The sequence below is a fragment of the Lynx canadensis genome, chromosome B1, assembly GCF_007474595.2.
Source record: "Lynx canadensis isolate LIC74 chromosome B1, mLynCan4.pri.v2, whole genome shotgun sequence".
In the NCBI taxonomy this organism is placed as follows: Eukaryota; Metazoa; Chordata; class Mammalia; order Carnivora; family Felidae; genus Lynx; species Lynx canadensis.
In genome coordinates, this window is record NC_044306.2 from 182110784 (window position 1) to 182131793 (window position 21010).

Below are 21010 nucleotides of genomic sequence, written 5' to 3' on the forward strand. Positions count from 1 at the left end.
AAATTTATTGGTACTCTTCTAATTTAATATTATTCTTTTGTAAAATGAGAATAACAATATGTCTCATGATTTTAAGGATCAAATGTGATATATGTTTTATAATTGAACTTGTTTAACCATTCACAATATTTAAAAATTCTATTAAATCTAATATATGAAAATGTACAAAATTGCCAATTATTGAAAACTTATATATAAATTCTATAAGATAGACCAAATCTAAGGAAATCTATTTCAAAATTATGAAAATTATTTTGAATAGACAAGAAGCTTACTACACAGCATTTGACTAAAATATTTTATGCTCATGCTTGTGTTCTGTATTTCTGTCTTAGTTATTTTGGGCAGCTATAACCAAAACACCATTGAGTGGCTTATAAACAACAGAAATTTATTTCTCACAGTTCAGGAGAGTAGGGAATCCAAGGCCAAGATGCTGACTGATTTTGAGTCATGACTTTCTGGTTCAGAGACAGGAATCTTCTCCCTCTGTCCTCCCATGGTGGAAGGGTAAGGCAGTTCTCCTGGTCTCCTTCACAATGACACCGATCCGATTCATGAGGGCTGCACCCTCATGATCGAATCACTTCCACAAAGCCCCCCTTCAAATTTCATCACATGGGGAATTAAGTTTCAACATACAAATTTTAGGGAGACACAAACCTAACAATTTAGTTCATGTAGTATCTTTCTAAAGCTAAGGCAAATATTTAAGATTTTTTACAATAAAATAACACTATCAAATAAATTGGATGTATGAATGAAAGAGAGGCAAAATACATCCCCATTTCAGAGATACATGAGCCAAAATATGCTCTGAGAAAGTGCATACGATCTTGCATTGCCAAAATTCAAGACTTTTGAAATTCAGAGATTTTTTTTCAATGTCAGTAAGGATTTTATTCAGAAATTCAAAAGATATTTTTATGCTTCTTCCTTTATTGCTTTTTTTTTAGTGGTTCTCTCTTTATCTACATATCTAACTCCATAAAAGAGTACATTATAAGAAATGGCTCACGGCCAGACTCTGTATTCCATTTCACTCTATTGTATTCTATTACATTCCATTGCTTCTCTTTGGTGTGATAACATTTCAAGGAATACTATTTAAAGGCTAAGTTAAATATTTTTTTATGATAAATAGTAATGTGTGAATGGAGGTGTACTTATTAAAGTAATAAAATAGGCTCTAATTCTAAATATAATAGACATAATTCAAGTTTTTTAAAGTTTCGCTTATAAAAAGTATGATCCCATGTCATAGAATTATTTGTAGTCTTCCCATCAGTGATATCTTTCACTTATCTACTTTGTGGCATACATATGGCTTTAATTGTTAATTACTTTTTTGTGTGTGCTTGTTCTAAAGACTTCTGTCAACTAGATTGTCAAGTCTTGATAGGAAAGAGTTAGGTTTGGTTTGCTTTCTAACCCCACAAATGTTATGAGAGACACTTGCCCAGAGAAGAGATAAGTATATGGAAACATTTGGATATTTTTCATTAAGAAAGATTAGATATACATGATTTAGATATCTAGAATCAAATTGGTACACCGGTCACACACAGAAATCAAGAACTTTTCTCTTTATTATCAAACACTGTTTAGAAATAAATTTCTTTAGAAAATAATTTGTATACCAATTTTACCAGTAAATGGACCATAATTCCTTCCACACACTGAAAAATCAAAACCCAAGGTAAATATTTGCAGTATCAATATAATGATGGAAATAAATTTAATCTCTGTCTAAACAACATCCAAATGTTTGGTAGTTTTTTTAGTATTTTCCAAATTAATATTGTAACCATATTTTCTTCTGGTTTAGACATGTGAAAGTACCCAGATCTACATTTCACACTCTTCCATAGCTAGTCCTGGATTATCTTGTTTAGCCTTCTGCCTTCCATGTGTTCTTCCCTCTGTTGCCATGCCTTCCACCATGCTCCATCATCATGGCAAACACATACCCATCATTCAAGACCCAAATTAAATAACGTATCTCTAAAATCTAAAATACTGAAGCCAAGACGTTCTTTTTTTTTTTCTTTTTCATTTTTTTTTTTTTTTGTATGAGCTCCTCAGTGATTATGGACACTTATTGTACTATAAGATTGTTGTACCTTTAATGCCTCTTGGGTCTGTCAGAGCAAAGTTCAAGTCTTATTAATGATTTATTTCCATGATGTGGAATTGTGCCTGATGTGAAGTAGGTTCTTAATAAATGTAGGCTAAAAAATAATGAATAAATAAAAAAATAATGAATAAATAGAGTAACCATCATATTTTAGAATGAGTAACATGTTTCCTATAGGTAATAAGTAAAATAAAATAACTATTTCATTTTTAATATTTATTTATTTTTGAAAGAAAGAGAGAGAGAGAGAGAGAGAATGTGAGCGGGGCAGGGGCAGAGACAGAGAGAGACACAGAATCCGAAGCAGGCTCCAGACTCTGAGCTGTCAGCACAGAGGCCAATGCAGGACTTGAACCCATAGTCTGAGACATCATGACCTAAGCTGAAGTTGGATGCTTAACCGTCTGAGCCACTCAGGCACCCCTAAAATAACTATTTCTAAAATCAGAATTAAGCAATTTGACCCATAATATGCACACTCTTTTTTTCAGCAAAACATGCATGTAAATAGAGACAGATTTTTTAACAGGGATTACATTTTTTAAGTATATAAGACATATGGGGAACATATATGATAGAAGAATCAGAGGTGTAAATAATAAATGTGCAAGTTTATCCTTCCTCTTAAGAGAGAGATTCTAGTCTTGACCCAAGACAGAAAGATATGGAATAATTGGAGGAAAATTAAAATATGAAAAAAATTAATACATTCATCATTGAAATGAATCTATCTTTTTTAAACATTTTTTTAATGTTTATTTATATTTGAGAGAGACAGAGACAGAATGTGAGTGGGTTGGGGTAGAGAGAGAGGGAGGCACAGAATCCGAAGCAGGCTCTATCCAGGCTCCGATCTGTCAGCACAGAGCCTGAGGCAGGGCTCGAACTCACGAGCTGTGAGATCATAACCTGAGCTGAAGTCGGATGCTCAACTGACTGAGCCACCCAGGTGCCCTGAAATGAATCTATCTTAATTTTTTTTTCTTAACATTTATTTATTATTGAGAGACAGATACAGACAAAGCATGAGCACGGGAGGGGCAGAGAGAAGAGGAGACACAGAGCCTGAAGCAGGCTCCAGGCTCTGAGCTGTCAGCATAGAGCCCGATGCAGGGCTCGAACCCACAAATGCTGAGATCATGACCTGAGCCAAAGTCAGACACTCAACCAACTGAGCGACCCAGGTGCCCCTAAATGAATCTGTCTTTAAACCACCTATCAAAATTGTTCCAGGGGTGCCTGGGTGGCTCAGTCAGTTAATTGGCTTCAACTCAGGTCATGATCTCGCAGTCAGTACATAGGAGGCCCGCATAGGTCTCTTGGTTGATAGCTCAGAGCCTGGCGCCTGCTTTGGATTCTGTCTCCCTCTCTCTCTGCTCCTCCCCTACTCATGCCCTGTCTCTCTCTGTCTCTCAAAAATGAATAAACTTAATTTTTTTTAATTGTTCCAGAAATTGTAACCTAAAGATAATTTGAAGATTATGGTTAGTAACAATGTAGAAGAAAGTAAACTAAATTATTTGTAGAGACAGTACAATTTTTAACTGCTTTTTATTTATATACAGGACAACTTAATATCTTTGATGAAATTTTTTGAGTTCAGTCACATGCAGGAAATATAATAAATATCACCATAATCAAAATAAAGAACAGTTCTATCCTCAAATTCCCTCATGATGCCCTTTTGTAGTCCACACCTCTCTTTCAGAAAACGCCTAGAAGTCATTCATCTGCTTTTTGCACCTACCTTCTTTCCTTTTACAAAATATCGCATAAGTGAATTAATTAATCTGTGGCTTTTTGGGATTGTCATCCTTCATTTAGAATGATACCTTTGAGATTCTTCCATATGGTTCCATATGGTTGCATGTGTTAGTAGCTCTGTGTATTGCTGAGTATTATATACATGATTGCACTACTTTTTGTCTACCCATTCATCAAGAACCATCTTGCCTTAATGAATTGAATAAACCATATTAAGACATAGTGTGATCAAAAAAGCCACATTTAAATTGTTTCAAGTACTACATTTCAGCTCCCAATGTCAAGTTATTTCTATATATAAAAAAAAGGTGAAAATACTTAGAACATAAAACATACAAAGTGGGATTTATTTTATATTTTAAATTTATTTAAACATTTAATAATCAAATTTAGTTTAATAATTTTTAAATTGTTTAAATGTTTATTTTTGAGAGAGAGACTGAAGGTGAGTGGGGGAGGTACGGAGAAAGACGGAGACACAGATATGGAGGCAGACTCCAGGGGTTCGGACCCACAAACCATGAGATCGTGACCTGAGCCGAAGTTGGACGCTTAACTGACTGAGCCACCCAGGCACCCCCAATTTAACAACTTTTTAAAGATATTTTTGAAGTTATTTCAGTACATTAAAATAATGTCAAAATATTATACAGAAATGGTAAATACTTTACTTCTTAAGACAGGATTATATGTATGTGTGTGTATATATACTTCATATATATATATATATATATTCTGTCTCTCTTTCTCTCTCTCTCTCTATATATATCTTCTCTCTCTCTCTTCTCTTCTCTCTCCCTATATATAAAAGATATATATATATATCTTTTATATAATATAAAATATATTTATATATTTATATATATTTATATATTTATATAATAATTTATATATAATTATATATATAATATATATGTATAATTATATAAATATATATTTATATAATATAAAATATATATGGATATATATCTTTTATATATATCCATGTAAAAATATATATTACTACAGATATACATATATATAACCATCACATTACTAGATACTAGATCTAGATAGATAGATAGATAGATAGATAGATATAGATATCACCATCATTCTTGCCCATTAAGTTCATAGATTTTAAATCATAAACTTTGTTGTCTATTTTCTTTCTTTAGTAGAGAAAGACATTTCATCCAGTTTGCTAAAAGCACAAGATATAATTATTGAAGATTTATTTTTATTATACATGTAGCATTGTAGTATTTTAATCTGCACTGTTAAACTAGCTGGAAGTCTTTGCGACTTAAGTGCATTCAATTTAATGCACACTAGTTAACAGAATTTCCACAAAACCATTATTGGGGGCCATTTAAAAATGGCAGATAGCCAGTAACATACTCAACCAAGTTGTTTTTTAAATTAATCTATCCATCTCTCAAATTAGATTAGACAAGTTATACAATAATATAGGACTGCTGCCTGCAGAATTAGAGTTACTTTAGAGAAATGCGTATGGATGGAAATTTAGAAATCTAATTTTTAACCTTGTTGGCCATGTTATCCCCAATACGTACTTTATTCAGATGTCTTCGTCACATCCAAATTTTTATTTTATTTGCATTATAAAATAAAAAGATAAGCATATCTTATGAAATGTTTTCATTTTTAATACTTAAAATACAATCAGCTAATCATCTTGCTAGATCAACTTTCTGAACATTCATCATCTACAAGAAAAGTGTGACATGTATAATTATATATAATATAATCATGTTAAAAAGAAAACATGTCAAGTTTTAATGGAATTAAATACTGGATCATCACAGTCACAGCTGGTTCCTAAGATTAATAATAATGCATAAAAGAAAAGGAAACAAAGTAACACCCTACAACAATATTAACAAAAACTATTTAGGGCAAAGCACCTGCTAAGTAAAAATGAGAGCAAACTTCTAAATATATGAATATGAAATATAAATATGTAATATAAAATATATATATTTTATTTTTATATATATTATATATATTTTATATATTTTATATATTATATAAATATAAATATATATTATATTTGTAATTATATATATTTATATATTTATATTTTTATTTTTTATATTATATAAAATATAAATATATAATATAAAAATATGAAAACAGAGTAGTAACTAAAGTCACAACAGGAAATTTTCACCTAAACTTTTTAGCTGAACACAAAATTAAGAACATAGTACTTATTGTACTGACTCCATGTATGCCACGTATATATCAGGTTCTGTTTTAGGAAATTAATCTCAAGGAGGAAAACTACAGAGTAGGAAAGTTTTGACATAGGTATAATGGCATGGGTACAATGGGTGTTTGGGAGTTAGGAGAGTAAGACAGGAGAGCGCGAACATACGGAGAGGGGAGGAGGAAGATAGAACATATTCCCAAGAAGGGCTACATACATATGAAGCAATGAACAGTACTTAGTCAATAGCAAAGGAGGAAGAAAGTCATTTCATAAAAAGTAAAAAAAGGACATAAAGTTATGGACAGAAGAAAAGCAGAGTTATTTCAAGAATTTCAATGAATTCAATATGACTGAAGGTCACCATGTTTAAGAAAGAGTCATGGGAATTAAACTAGGTACATAGATGAAGATCCCATAGAAGTTTTTATATATCCTAAAATCTATAAGGAGCCATTTGAGTAGTTTAAGTACAGTAAGTAAACAATCACAAATACAAAGTAGACTGAAAACTTACTAGAATGTTTCAGAGGAAGTCAGCCTGAAGAGAGAGCAAATCTGCGGCTATTGAAATAAATTTTTGCAATACACTCTGGTGTTCAGTTTCACAAAGGTGCTGTTAGTAGAATAATCTACCCGTGAGATTCTCAGCAAGAAACGTTCTATTAAATACTATATACTTAATAGTTCTCTTGGAAATTCTCAAAATATTCTGCAGTATCCTACAAGTAAAGAGCATATCTAACATTTTCTCCAGTCTTTATTTTCTTTTATCTTTTTTTCTTTCTTTTTTTCACAACAAATGAGACAGAGCTCTGACTCCTCCCTGAGTCATAGAAAATTACTCCTCTAAAAGCCAAAACTCTTGGCCAATGGAGGAGGTCCATAAGATCTTAAAAGCTTATGCCTTTTTTCCCTCAACTTCTGGTAGTTCTTCCACTCTCTAAGCTGTCTGCTATTGTGCTCACGTCACTTCTGCCCTCCTAAGCTTATAGCTGCCCTTTCGCTCTTCTGGACTCAGAAGCTGTTGCTGTGACTCTATATTGCTTTGGGCACTTATTAAATCAGTTCTTCCATAAACGCAATGCTATTCCAATCAAACTTTCATCTGATTTTTTTTTTTGTAGAACTACATAAACTGGAAGTATACATGTCCATTAAAGTCCAAAAAATTTGTAAAATAGGAAAACAAGAAGGGAAGATTAATATACAAGATATCAGAAATCATTACAAAAAAATACCAAATTAGATAGGATAAAGGGGATAATCTCTCTCTTGCTCTCTCTTTCTCTCTCTTTCTCTCTCTCTCTCTCTCTCTCACACACACACACACACACACACACACACAAATGCACATGCACAAGAACACACACAAACCACATGCATACGCATATTCACCTACAGGACTACTAGGAGACTGTATTGGAGAATACATTTTATAACTGTGGGCAGGAAACAATTCCATATATATGGCACAAATTTTAAAAATTACATTGGTGATTGATACATTTTCCTACATTTAAATTTAATAGCTCACTATTAAGAGTTTCTCATTAAATATAGAATTAACACACACAGGCACACCCACAACTTGACAATACGAAGTGTTGCTTTTGGGGATGTCCAGAGGCAAGAATGCTTTTACAGTGCTCGTTAAGGTAAAAATTTGTACAACTTTGGAACCATTTTGCCAACATCTACTAAATGTGAGACATGATTATAATTTACGAATTAGCAATTAGGCTTCAAGATATACACCGCAGAGAAACACCTGTACATGTGCACAGAGAAGGCCAAGACCAAATGACCGTGTCCTGTTATTTGGAAACAAAAAATTGGGCTTAATAACCAGCAAGAGCAAAAATAATAATAATAATAATAATAATAATAATATCATTATTATTATCTATTTATGGTATGCAACACTATGTAGGAGTTGAAATTTAAAAACTAGATATATTAGAAGCAATATTAAAAAGCAAAAGGTTAAAATATTGAAAGTGAAATTAAGTTACAGAATTTTAATTATAACTCTTAGGTAAAATATGTACAAAGCAACAATATATATTGCTATAGATAATACCTACCTAGGAATAGTGTCAAAACTGGAATTTCAGGTTTTGTATTTGTTGCCTCTATAGAGGAGGGAAAGAAAAGGGGACTTCGAATATGCAATATCCTGTTTCTTTAACTTAAAACACTATGGGTGCCAAGTGCCTGTTATTCCGTATGTTTTTCTAAACTTGCAATATTAAAGGAAAACAATAAATAAAAATAAATAAAATAAAATAAAAATTCAAAATATAAAAACAAACATTTAAGTAACTGTAAAGACCTCCTTGATTTATTCTAGACCCTTCTTTTTTCAATTTCATTTTCATTATCATGTAATCTTTCTTCAACTATTCCAGAAATAATTTTAACAATGTTTTGTTCAACTAGCATTATTCAACTATTTACCATTTGATTCCCACATTCCATCCTATCCCATCATTCCCTTTTCCTGGAGAGACGGCGTGTGTGTGTGTGTGTGTGTGTGTGTGTGTGTGTGTTGTATATGTGGGTATCTACATATACATATGTAGCAATTTTTAGAAGGCTAATGAATATAATTCTCACACAAATATAAAAGATGATATTTAACTCATTAATTAATAAAATATAATAACCAGGACAATGCTATGAACGGTTCAAAGAGTATTGGAGAAGACATCATTTGGAAGCAATTAAATAAAATATTAGGACTAGGTTGTTGCATTAGGTACAAAAATGATATCTTTACAGAGAAATTTTCCTCTAATGTTATCTACAGCATAATGATTTGCATGCCTACTGAACAGAAATTTATAAGTTCACAGGTAACTCCACCAAGTCTGGAATATTTAATCAATAGTAAGTGATCTATGTTTATTCTTCTAGATAATTTCTGGGTAGTCACCACCATGCCATTAACAAGAATTGATACCAGTTTTTTTGTCTTATTTCCATTGTACGTAATGATTCTGACAATATATTCCACATACAATATATTCCACATACATTTACCTGTGCATAAAGCACCCTACCTACATTGTGCTGATGCTTCTTTCCTCTTAAAGTAGAGGTCATGGCTTAAACATATTAACCCTTGAAACAATGTCTTTGTTCATATTTATATTGTTTTTTTTTTTGCATTTTCCTTATTTAAATGTAAAGCTCCTCTTTTTCTCTAACGTAAGTTTCTCCAAAGGGGGAAGAAAAGAGACAAATCATTAATGGTCCATTTCTTCAGGCCTGATACAATGTACATATTTTATATTCAGTGAATGAAATTACTTTCCTATCATTTAAAAGGATTTTTTGGAGATGATCCAAGTTTTTAATCATCTATTAAAAATAATTAAAAGTCCTATCAATGCAGCTTTATATTTTCAGAAGAAATTTGGCAAGGGTCACTATATCAACTTTAATTTGTTTCAATATATTCTAATATACATATCCTACTATTTAGTCTTTGATTTGACGTTTATCAGAAACTTTGAGATTCAAAGCAGATACTTAATATCTTCTAAAGATCATATAAACTAGATAATGAATATTTTAGAACCTGACATTATGGCCATATTCTTTGGGTCTGCAGAAAAAAAAATTGGAGACTCCACATAAAAGTGCTGAGTACTTGTCTAGATGCACTGACTTATCATTCACTTACCATGGGAATATGTGTTTAACAAAGAAACTCTTGTCAGCAGACTCTGTGGGCCTTCGTAAATCTCTGAAAGGAGAGCTTTTGTGGCTGTATGTTAGAAGTTAATTCTGATTGCAAATAGACATGCTTAGGTAAGTCTAGACTTTATTGGCACTCCTGCAAAATGGGAGAAGAGTGATTCAGACTTAATTAAATTCAGCATTTTAAGAAAATCAATTGTTCAAGCTTTAAAATGTTTAAAACGCTGGAAGAAATAAATTAACTGACTACAAATACTTCACTATCAAACTACCACAGTATCATGACACAACAGATTCTTGCAAGCGTTAAAATGAATCAACTGAAAATACAACACATTTTATAATATGTAACCTAACATATAGGTTAAAAGCATATAATATATAAATATAAATATAATCTATAATCTACATAGTGTCAATAGATTTATAACAGTAGTAATGGAAGAAAAGACATTAGTGGTCCATTAATTTCAAAATAGAAGGATGAGACTATATCAGACTATTAGCATCTAATCCAGGCAACAAAATTAAAATATAAAAATTTTGAAAATTTATGAAAATCAGATTGTTTAGAAAACTGTGCATAAAGAAAAGACTTCTTGTCCTACTTTCTCTTTTGAACATTAACCAAGTACAAAACAAGGCTACAAAGCTGTCGGGTTGATATTAGCATTGACCAAAAAAATGATTCTTAACATTTTTTTTAATAAAAATAGGCTGAGAAATTCCCAGTAGCATAATTTTGAAAAGATTTCAGATTTTTTAAGTCCCCTAATTAAAAAGTTTGCTTAAAACGATTATTGTGATAATTCAGTATGTATATGAGATTATAGGTAAATAAATATAGCCCAATTTCAACAGGCGTTATATGTTTGCCTTGGACTTCTCCATCACTCTCTTTTTTTCAGCTTGTCTGTATTTTCTGCTTTCTCTATAATACCTGTAATCATTATAATAGTTTTTCTTTCTCTGATTTATTAGGCAACAGAGGTACTCAATTAAAGCAAATTAGATAATCCAGCATGGTTACCTATGTAATTGATATAGAGAACAATTTTGTTTTTGGAATTTTTTAAAATGTTTTTCAAAACTTTACAGCAATAAGAGAAAAAAAAAACTTTACAACAATAACGAGTAATGCCTAGGATTCCATCAGTTAATCAGATAATTGACAATAAGTACCTATGTTGCACTCACTTATTTTAAAATCACACCCTCACTTACTACTCTCCGAGACTGAGCCACATGCACAGCTCTCACTAGTAAGTGAAGACCTTTCTTTTATTGAGTAGTCTTGGAACCAAAGACATCTTGTTCCACTCTCACCCAGTAAGGTTTCTCATAATCTATGACATGCATAACATACATCTAAAGCTGTCTCACCATCACGTTATCTGCATAATTTAATCATCCATTCAGTATTTAGTAAATATTGACTGTGCTCAAAGATGAGTAAAACAGACGGCTGTGACTGCTCTCATGGAAGTAAAGTCGTCAGTGAGAGGCACCGTGAAGAAGTAATCATCTGCCACTTACTAGCCTTGTCACCTTGGACAAGTAACTACAACCGGTACCTAATACTTAGTTTGAAATGAGGATAATAATGCGGGAGTATCTCCCTCATGGACTTGCTGTCATGGCTGAAAGAGCTCCTGGGAGCCTGACATGTGGTGGGAGGTGAGTGAATATTCGCTACCAAGTTCTCACCCTCGTTTTCACTCCTTCTCATAAAAAAGACTTTAAAATCCTAAAACAAAACACACATAAATCCAGATTAAGAGAAGGTTTCCTGAAGAAACCACACTGAAGAAAAAGACCTGAAGGGAGAATAGGATTCAGACCGTCACTTGAGAATGTTTCAGGCTCAGCACGCTGTTGTTTGAAGGCCCTGGCACGTGAGAGAAAATGACAAAACCAGAGGGAATTTCAAGAGTCCATTGATGAACATGAGGAAGGTTCGTGAACAGAGCTCACTGAAATGAGAGGCAGGAAGGTGTCCATTCAAGGCCCTGGCTCTGTGAATGCTAAGTAAAGCCCTTGTATTTTATCCAAGAGAAAACAAGATTCTGGGACAAGATTTTGTTAAAGGGAAGTGACATGATTGCATCTTTGTTTCTAAAAAAACCTGCCTTGCCATCATTTCTATGACTTCTAAGCACAGTTCGCTTCAAACCCAGTGTATTTTGGCAAGGGTTTGTTAGCATTGGAACTCTGGAAGCGGTATGGGGCACTGCTCCGTTAACCTCTTTTCTGAAGAACATTAAAATTAAAATTATATTACTCCAAGGAGTCTGTAGAAATTCTGTAACCCTGGCCTCTTTTCAAGTACAATTTTCTTTGGCAGCTACTTAGAGTGGGTAAGTGGCCCAGGCAACTCACCTTATTTTGGCAATGACCCTGGTCCTTGGCATTCTTCTCTGACTGTCTATAATCTGATTAGGAATGTCTGATGTTGTCTGAAGGCCATTTCTAGGTGGACGGGGAGAAAGGGTACTAAAAACAACTATGATAACAAATATGGACAATTATAGTAACACATACAATCCCATGCCCCAAATGAAATTATTTCTAAAATACATGTGAATTTAGAGTCCCTTATTTCTTTTATTTATAGTAAAAGTTGAAAGAGTGTGGAATGGAGACACCTAGGAGGTAAGGGTTATCTGTTGCAGATAAACAGTAATTACATATAAATAATAAGTAATATGTGTGTGCATGCATGTACATATATGTAAATCCATATTATATACTTATCCATACTTTTATCCTGTTAGGTTATTTCTAGTTACATTTTTAATCAGCTCACTCCTCTTTCCTGGACTGACCTCAGCTATAAGGTATAGTCATTGGTTAGGATAATACTCAAAAAGAATGGGCAGAAAAGAGAAAACATTAACTATTTAACATGAATCTTTAACATTGTTTTTTTAACCTCATATTGTTTTCTGCTTTCCTTTGAGATATGCTCTGGGTTCTGAGCTCTAAATCTACTTCACACCCCAAGCATGGACTTTGTGAATTCTGAGTTGTTGTTGGGGAGCCTGAGTGGCTCAGTTGGTTGAGCATCCAACTCTTGATTTCAGCTCAGGTCATGATCCCAGGGTCATGGGATTGGGCCCACCATTTGTGGTGCTTCAGATTTAAGACTCTCTCTGTCTCTCTGTCTCCCCCTTTCTCTGGCTCATTCTCTCTCTCTCTCTCTCTCTCTCTCTCTCTTTCTCAAAAAAAAAAAGTATTATTTTCTGTAGTTCAATCACAAACTTCTCAGATTGTATGAGGTTCAAACTCTACAAAGCCTGAATCTGTCCCTGTTTGTGTTTGGCCTATTACTTCAACACCCTTCCTCTGACTGGCTCTTACCTAAGTTTGGGATAGATTTTGTTTATGTAACACATTTTTCTAATCTTGACCGTGACTTCTTGATGAAAGGTGATTCCATGAAGTTACAGACGAAGCTGGGAAATGAGGTAAAATAGAAATGGGTACTTCTGTCAAGAGCCCCAAGATCCAACCCTCACATTCTTCTGAAATTGTACATATTTAATTAAGCAACAGGGCCTTTGTTTTTTTCCCTGTTTTTTTTAATAAAGAAAAACAACAAAAAGAAAAGGTATACTCCAGTTTCTTCTAGCTCAAACACATTCTGGATAAAGAGGATCACTGGGATCCTTTTGTGACATGTTTTCTTCCAGCAATTTCAACAATACAAAATAATGCCAAAGAAAAATTGCACCGAATGGAGTTAAACAAGCAAAGAAGACTTTACTGAAGAGTGTTGCAATAGAGGCCAAGAGTGTTGCAGTAGAGAAAGAGATTGAATTCAATTCTGTTAAAGAGAAAAGCAGGAAACTTTTAAGCCCTGTAGTGAGCAAGTAAAAAAGTCACAGAGGGCAGTAAGGGTAGGGTTGGTCAACGTGATTAGACCCTGTTTGCTAAATAGACTAAGTTAGACTCTTACCCTCCCACAGAGACTGGGCAGTTGCAACCTTATGTTTTTTGATGATTACATTTCAAAGAGATGATTTGGAGTTCCGAGAGAAAAACGAAGCTGGCAATAGGGTGGGAGAAGATTTACATCTCAACGGAGCAGAGAAAGAATTTAGAGTTGCACAAGGTTTCTAGAAGAAATGCCCTAAGAAAAGGGAGGCCCTAGGATCAAGAAAACACCTGTATAAAGTTTAGTCAAGTTGAGAGAAACCTTAAGGCTGTCGTGGTCAGTAAGCAGTTTGGAAAATACACATATAATATTTGGAGTTTCACCTTCAGTAATAAATGACATAGTAATAAGTATTGACAAATGTTCTTGCAAGATGACTAATTAGAAATTTAACAATAAATCTGGATATAGTTATGTAGAGTTTAAACTATTTGCCATTTATTATATGTTGCTAAAAAGGTATTACATTAAAATACATCAAAATGGATTATTGTGGGATTTGGTTATTGTGAGCAAGAAGTAGGTAAGGGGATAAAGATTGTCGAAGACTAGCTTTTCATACAACAGACAGTGCAGAAAATAAAAAAGTTAATTATCATTCTACACTCAAAAATTCAGTGGAGTTTCAGTATTGCTATATTTAAACATGACAATCTCCCTTATACTGATGGTGTATTAATTAGAAATACTTGGGTGCTGCCTTTGTTAGAGCTGGAGTCAAAACTCTTGAGCTAATGGACAATTTCTAAGATTCAGCCTCGCTTTGGCACATAGGAAAGCACAAATACAGGCTTCAAGTTCTTTGAAATGAATCAAGATCATTGTATTAATAGAAAGGTACCTCCACAGGTCTTCAAAGATCTGTCTGCAGTGAGATTCATAGGCAACTAATCAAATAAAGCCAGGAGAGTGTTGGAGAAGAGTGTTTAAAAAATGCACTCTGAGTCTGCTCTATTTGACATTATTCTGGGCCGTTTATTTTCTTAAGTTATTTTTAAAAGAAATAATTTACTGATCAAAATTAAAATATTTATTGGAGAGCTGTTAATACTGAATATAGTTTTACTCTTAAATATAAAAATTGCACCCAATAGGTTTTGGCTATGATGAAAATAAATACTAAAGCATATAGTGAAAGAATACTTGATGAAGCACTGCCATCTTTTGGTTGTATAAATTAGGGATATAGAAACTATTGAGAAGTTGAATACCCAAGAAAGTGATATATATATATATATATATATATACACACACACACACACACACACACATATACTATATACGTGTATATATATGTTTATATGTACATACATATGTTTATATGTACATACATATGTTTATATGTGATACATATGTATGTACATATATATCAACCTTCTTGGGAAATTAACTTCTCAATAGTTTCTAGAGCCTTAATTTATAAGTATATATATTCACAAATATATATATATATATATATATATATATATGTATATACACACAGAGATATATACATAAACATGCATATGTAAATATATACATATACATACATGTATACATAAATATATATACATAAACACATATATACACCTCGAATATTCATAATTAAAATGTTTATAAATGACAAAGAGAATAAATGATAAAAATCACATTTTAGCCAAGGTAAGCATGAATCTCAGCAACAGAATTCTCGAAGGAAAATTGCCATACTATGAATTGCAAGCCTGTGGACATAGATGGAAAATAAGATAGAATTCATGTCATTTAGGACTCTTGTTATTTGATGCCTGTGCACCATTTGGGGTAACTTTCTTATGACTGAAAAATAGTTTTTTAAATGACAGATTCATTGAAAATTTGGAAATAGAAGTGTGATACAATGTGTATTGCAGTATAATTACTCAGCAATTATCAAGTTTTCCAAGCCAAATTAATGCCATTAAATTAACCAATAATATTTTTCAAAAGCAATCATTAATTTCAAACTATGATTGCAATACAGGCTATAAATCTAATTTTAAAAAATGCTAAAATATCATATTTTCCTTTTTTCTCAACTGATGATGTAGAATAATTAAGCATTGAGTCATTCCAGAATTTGCCATTGTTTTCAGTATTTTAATTAAGCTTTTACGAGAACCATGATTGGGAAGCTTAAGTTCCTTGCTAAGTCATGATGGTAAGCATATGGTAACATCACATCTATATTTGAGAAATCAAGGCACTTTTCTAACACAGCTTACATTTACAAGAAAGTCAATCTAAGCAGATTACCTCATTCTATTTTAACTGAGCCTTCCCTACACAAAATAATTAGCTGTGCAGAGTATGACAATCAAATACTTTATATTAAATATTTAATTGGTTATTAGACATAAATTATATAAAGTGAGGGCTTGCTGAAAAATTATCTAGAATATATGGTTATTGGTATACATAGTAGGCATTATTTCCAAACCATTTATATAACATTTGTAATTTCAATGATTTTAAGGACAATAGAAATTAACATTTCTACAGCATACATGTTTTTAAAGTAGAATGAAATCTAAATATTTTTTTTAGAGAAAGATAAATCTACTCCAGTCTAAACCAAAATTTAGTTTTGTGATGTTTTCATATTACATTCAATAGGTTTGGAAAGTTTTCTTTCTGTTTTAATTTTCACATTTATGAACTTATTTTTTCCCTAAAATGCCTTCCTCAACTTACAATTATAATTAAACCTTCACCATTTATTCTAATATTCATGTAACTATACTATATTCCCCAAACAAAAGATTCAGGCATAGTATTCTTAAAATATCCATTGTCCATTTAATTCAGAATCTGAAATTTACTATCTGCATGTTATTACATGTCTATTTTGCAATTCATATAGCACTAACAGACAATTCCAAATTAGAGACATTGTCGAATTTTTCTTCCAGGAGTTGTACTAATTTTATTATTTTGACGCCTTGAATGTAAGTATGTATTTTAAAATAAAAATAAGCTCTGTCTTTCTTTATTTTTGCTTCTCCCCCTTTTTTAATTGGTATATTTTTAATTTTAAAAAAGTCCTTCAAACAAATCTTCCCTTGAAAATCATACATTTAATTTATTAACAGTTAGATTTTTTCAACTTTTTAAGCATTAATTCGGTTTCAAATGAGATTATTTGCATATTTGCTTTCTTTTTAAGTCTGTAAAAGTAGTTAAACTTTCTTTGTATGTATGTATGGAAGGAAATAATAACAAGTAAATAATAAGCAGTGATTTTATCCATTGTATGCAATGTTAATATTTGACAATAATTATCTCCTCCCTGTATACCCAAAACTTATTAAATATATTTGATTTAAATTGGGTGCAGAGGCTCAAGGGATCCCAGTTCACGTTCCTTAAAACAAAGCATAGAATCAGACTTCCTCCAAAGCATTTTCTGACCCTAACTGGATGTGGCTTTTAACATGATAACAACACGTACAAATAAATATTAAGCCCTACTTCTAGAATTTGTTTTTCTCTGTTGGTTTGATCAGTCATTACTAGTGTTGAGTTTGCTTGTGTCATACAAGAAGATATGAAGGGAAATATTCGAGGCATTTTCTAAGAAAAAAATATTTTTTTAATTTTTTTAATGTTTTTATTTATTTTTGAGACAGAGAGAGACAGAGCATAAGCTGGGGAGGGGCGGAGAGAGAGGGAGACACAGAATCCGAAGCAGGCTCCAGGCTCCAAGCTGTCAGCACAGAGCCCGACATGGGGCTTGAACCCATGGGTGGTGAGATCATGACCTGAGCCGAAGTCAGACGCTCAACAGACTGAGCCACCCAGGTGTCCCCCTAAGAAAAAAAAAATATTAATTCGTTTTATTTTTTTTAAGGAATAGAACACAAGAAAGGTGCAATGTATTGGTTCGTTAGGCTGTGTACACTGTTAAGAGTATCAGGGCAATGACTCTATCCGCCTCTATTACACCTCTCTGCTTTACTACCATATTATCTAGTATTTTAAGATATCTGATATTGATACATTTTGTATGTTTTCTGCTTCCTCAATGAGAATATAAACTCCAAGAATGTAGAGATTTTTTTTTTTTTACCTGTGTTATTCACTCCATGTTATTTGGTTATGGCAGCATGATATAGAACATCAAAACTTTCTAAGAAAATATGTGGTGTGTGTGTGGGGGGGGGCACGCGCACGTGCACATGTATAGTTATCTCTGGGTTTTATGTGCTGTCTGGGTTTAACTGGTTGCTTTTCTTTTTTAAATTTTTTTTTAACATTTATTTATTTTTGAGACAGAGAGAGACAGAGAATGAACGGGGAGAGGCAGAGAGAGAGGGAGACACAGAATCGGAAGCAGGCTCCAGGTTCTGAGCCATCAGCACAGAGCCTGATGCGGGGCTCAAACTCACCGACCGCGAGATCGTGACCTGAGCCGAAGTCGGACGCTCAACCGACTGAGCCACCCAGGCGCCCCTAACTGGTTGATTTTCAATTGGGTTCTCATATGGTTATAGTGAAAGACAGCTGGGTTTGGAATCAGCTAGAAACTCATGTTGCCGGAAGTTCGCTGCAGGCCTAGCATGGACTATTAACTGAAATACCTTCATGTAGCCTCTCCATGACTTGGGCTTCTCATAGCTTGTGGAGAAGGAGGCTGGGTTCCAAGATGACTGTGCTGAAAAGGAGCATTCCAAGGACACTGGAGGGAAGCCTCACGGACTCTTACATTTTCTTTGTAGTCCCCAAACATCATTCCTGCTATGTTCCTGTGGCAGAGCAAGTCAGTAGAGACAGGCAAGATTCAAGTGTAAGAGAATTAGACTCCGTCTCACTTTGGGAGGAATGTCAAAGGATTTGCAGCCATTTTTAGCATAGTACACTGCAATTCTCAGGGCTTAGAACAGGGCCTGAAATATATTAGGTGTTTAATAAATATTTATTGAATAAATAAATGACTTAAAACTCAGGTTCACAATGTCATCTTTAATCTGAAGAACTAACTCTAGAACCACCTTTCCCTGTTTTCCTGCTATGAACTATAATACGTTCCCTTCTTAGCAAGCTGTCTGAAACTGGTTTTCTCATACTTAGAATTAAAAACAGAATAACTTGGGGCGCCTGGGTGGCGCAGTCGGTTAAGCGTCCGACTTCAGCCAGGTCACGATCTCGCGGTCCGTGAGTTCGAGCCCCGCGTCAGGCTCTGGGCTGATGGCTCAGAGCCTGGAGCCTATTTCAGATTCTGTGTCTCCCTCTCTCTCTGCCCCTCCCCCGTTCATGTTCTGTCTCTCTCTGTCCCAAAAATAAATAAACGTTGAAAAAAAAAATTTAAAAACAGAATAACTTGTGAATGGATTATCAAGATCCTATGAACCTCAGGTGAACAAAAAAATGTGTTAAATCTCTTGGGAATACTCAGTGACCTTGCCTAAACTCCTCAGCTCTCTCCTTTCAGATAAGAGGTGTTCTCATCTAAATATGAATTATATTCAAAAGTTTTCATCATATTTCATAATATTCCCTCTTTTACCTGAATCATGGAACCCCCAAATGGTGAACAGGATGTTAATTTTACTGTCCTTTGTTTATTTTATCTTAACTGTAGTAAAATTGGAAAGACTGGGATGAAAACGCATAAATGGCAAGGGTTATCAGTAGTAGGGTAAATTTACACACAAGATTATAAATAGTACTCCATATATAATCTCTTTGAACCAATAACATCTTGTTCTGGGCAGTTCTGTATTATTCAATGATTCTTTACTGCCCTGTTCTATTCAGTACACATTTGACACTCATTTGGTGAGCTTATCACTTCTGTAAATGAAAACTTTATACTATCTACAGAAAATTCTCTCTGTGCTTTATGTATACTGGTTTTATCAACCACTTCTATAGCTCTAAATAATCTCATCCAGACTTATTACTTCATAGAAGTGTGCGATGCTGTAAATTGAAGAACATTTTCCTCCAATTCTGCCACGTAAAGTACCTTCTACATATACCTAATACTTGTGACAGACTTCTTTATGATGTGCAGAGATGACTGATACCTGAACTTTTATACAAATAGTAAAAGAAAAGTTTCCAGATTAAATGGCATCAGAAGAAATATATTAAATCCCTCAATCCTGGTTTTTCCCATTCAAATATCTCTTTGGCTGAAATCCCTTGAGATCTTGTAATTTTAACTTAAGTGTCCATATTGAGGGATTCCTCATAGATATTCAAAAAGGATTTACAAACCCTTCTTTAAAAATTGTTTTCAGCACTTTTCAGGTATTTTCTGAAATCTGCTGAAGCATGATAATTGGTGGGATGCATTGTATTCGGGGGAAGTGAGCAAAAATTAATCTGGGCAAAGTGTATTGATTATTTTAACTGATTTAAAAAAAATAATTAGATGAAACAAGTTCATAAAATAGGTCATTGCTACTGTTTTCAGGTCATTACCATAAACCATTTCAGCTGAATACCTTCACTGGGATTAAAAAATCATGTTATCCACTTGGCTGGAAACTGTTGCTGGTTTCCACCGCTTTTTCCCATGACCAAACAAACAACATAAAAAATAAACAAATATAATGGTTTTGGATTCTAAATGTAGAGAAAGGAAACAAAGAAAGTAGGAGAATAAGGAGTTCTGGTTGATCCTGTCACTGTTTTCATTGAACTTCATGGTAGAGTGATAGAGAAATATAACTTCAGACAACAGAAAGTAAATAGATATAACTATGATTTGCAAAGAACTCATAGTGGTAGATCCTTCTTAGCACATTTGGTTAGTAATAACTGTGACAATGGTCGAAATAAGAAAATAAATTATACACATGTGAGGTAAATTCGAGGCATTTATGTCACAGTTAAAGGTATGCTATGGGTAAAATGGGCAGAGATTACTTTCAAGGAAGAAAAAAAGAATACGTTCAACTACTAACTGAAACATTTGAAGGTGAAAGCTTTCAACAGTACACCTTGGAAGAGAAAGTTTTTTATTATCTACCACATATTCTCTGAAATTCAAATAATTTAATCAATTTGCTTCATCTAGGTTTAATTCAATGCTTAAAATATTTTCTTCAAAGTCTCTAGACTTTCTACTCTTTATAAAAATCTTTAATATCTCTAGGGTTTGAAAATCACTTATCATAAACTACGTGTTTCACTGAGAGGTAATTTTAAATGGACCAAGAATATTTAAGAGATGCTTTTAAGGTTAAAATGGACTAAGATCAATCTAGGGAGCAAAGGCTAGACATGACAATGTGCATAAATGATG